Source organism: Nerophis lumbriciformis, linkage group LG02 (genome assembly GCF_033978685.3).
Source record: "Nerophis lumbriciformis linkage group LG02, RoL_Nlum_v2.1, whole genome shotgun sequence".
NCBI classification, from domain to species: domain Eukaryota; kingdom Metazoa; phylum Chordata; class Actinopteri; order Syngnathiformes; family Syngnathidae; genus Nerophis; species Nerophis lumbriciformis.
The window spans coordinates 29,815,001-29,817,315 of NC_084549.2; positions in this window are offsets into that span (position 1 = coordinate 29,815,001).

A 2,315-nucleotide genomic window follows, 5' to 3' on the forward strand; every position below is an offset into this window, starting at 1 on the left:
GTGAATATAACATAACTTGGCTTCTGAGAGCTTCAAAATGTAATGAATAAAATGCTAAAGTTGTTGATAAACAAGCAATTATTTTAATAATTAAATATGGTCATTTTAAATGAATTATTATGATCATTTAAAATTAATTATTTCAAATATTTTTATTTGAATGTATATTCAATGGCTGGATGCAATAAGGAGTCAGAAAAAATAAAAATAAAAATACAATAAATGTTGATGTTTTTAGCAAAATATAGTAAAAATGTATTTAGTTTTTTTTTTTTTAAATTAATAAATATATTTATTTTTAGGTAAGTTAAACATAATAATACAATTTATCTCTAGTCTGGATGATTTAGTTCTTGTCACTCTGTTGTCCTCCCGTCTTGAAAAAAGGCTGTCCTCACTCAGGTACGCATGGAGCTGGAGGGGGCGTGGCCTCCAGTTCCGGCTGAAAATCGGGATATTTTCGGGAGAATATTTGTCCCGGGAGGTTTTCGGGAGAGGCGCTGAATTTCGGGAGTCTCCCGGAAAATTCGGGAGGGTTGGCAAGTGTGTTGGTATCGGTTGATATCGGAATCGGTAATTAAGAGTCGGACAATATCGGAATATCGGCAAAAAAGCCATTATCGGACATCTCTACTTACAATGATGTAAGTGAAGCTTGCTTTTCAAGCTCCTAATGGAACTACTCCATTTTTCAAAATGTATTTTCTAAACAATTTAAATGGCACATTTGTTATTTTTGTATTATATTGGAGGATTCAAAGTCGTGAAACTGTAATAGCGCGGCAGAAAGTAGCTAAGTCTGCGCATTTGTTGCAAATGCAGACAGCACAGTCAATGATGGGCAGGGACAGTTGCACCATAAGTCGGTGCTTTTTTAAATTGAGTAGGACTGCAAAATGAGCCACCATTAAGCCAAAAAAAAGTTTTGCGAGACAGTACTTTGACAAAGAAGGTGAGAAACACTAATGAAGTCAAGAAGGAGCTTGTTACGTCCGGCTCACGTCCCGCCCAGTGAATACACGTGGTGGTCAAGCTCTGTTCTCAGTGGGTAAGAGGCACCATTTAGGCTTTCTCATTAAAGGGGAACATTATCACAATTTCAGAAGGGTTAAAACCATTAAAAATCAATTCCCAGTGGCTTATTTTATTTTTCGAAGTTTTTTTCAAAATTTTATCCATCACGCAATATCCCTAAAAAAAAGCTTCAAAGTGCCTGATTTTAACCATCGTTATATACACCCGTCCATTTTCCTGTGACGTCACATAGTGATGCCAATACAAACAAACATGGCGGATAGAACAGCAAGCTATAGCGACATTAGCTCGGATTCAGACTCGGATTTCAGCGGCTTAAGCGATTCAACAGATTACGCATGTATTGAAACGGATGGTTGTAATGTGGAGGCAGGTAGCGAAAACGAAATTGAAGAAGAAACTGAAGCTATTGAGCCATATCGGTTTGAACCGTATGCAAGCGAAACCGAGGAAAACGACACGACAGCCAGCGACACGGGAGAAAGCGAAGACGAATTCGGCGATCGCCTTCTAACCAACGATTGGTATGTGTTTGTTTGGCATTAAAGGAAACTAACAACTATGAACTAGGTTTACAGCATATGAAATACATTTGGCAACAACATGCACTTTGAGAGTGCAGACAGCCCATTTCAGGCGCGCTAAGAACATATATTTTTCCACGATTTCAGCACTCAGGTTAACCATACCTAAATAGACACAAAATACTGCATTACACAAGACTACCCGAATGTACTCGAATGATTGAAAAAAATAAATGTTTTTAAGCAAAATTATTGGTAAACACAGTTTATGTATAATAATTTACGTAAAACCGCGAGTAATGAATAAAGTTTTCATCAATTAATATATTCTGTAGTCATACCCTCATCCGCTCTCTTTTCCTGAAAGCTAATCTGTCAAGTTTTGGAGTTGATGTCAGCAGGCCAGGGAAGCTAGGGTCGATATTCTTCTCTTGATCATCTTCGGTGGCATAAGGGACGCTTTGAGTGTCGCAGGATATCCACACATTCTTGCCATCTCTGTCGTAGCATAGCTTTCGTCGGTAAAGTGTGCGGAACAAACGACTGACCATTTCGTCGGCTTTCTCCACAGCCTCGTATTTTGAACAAATTTCGTCCAATTTCTTGCGACTTTCGCATCTTTGGGCCACTGGTGCAACTTGAATCCGTCCCTGTTCGTGTTGTTACACCCTCCGACAACACACCGACGAAAGTGAGAAAATGGCGGATTGCTTCCCGATGTGACGTCATCGCTCCAAGAGCGAATAATAGAAAATC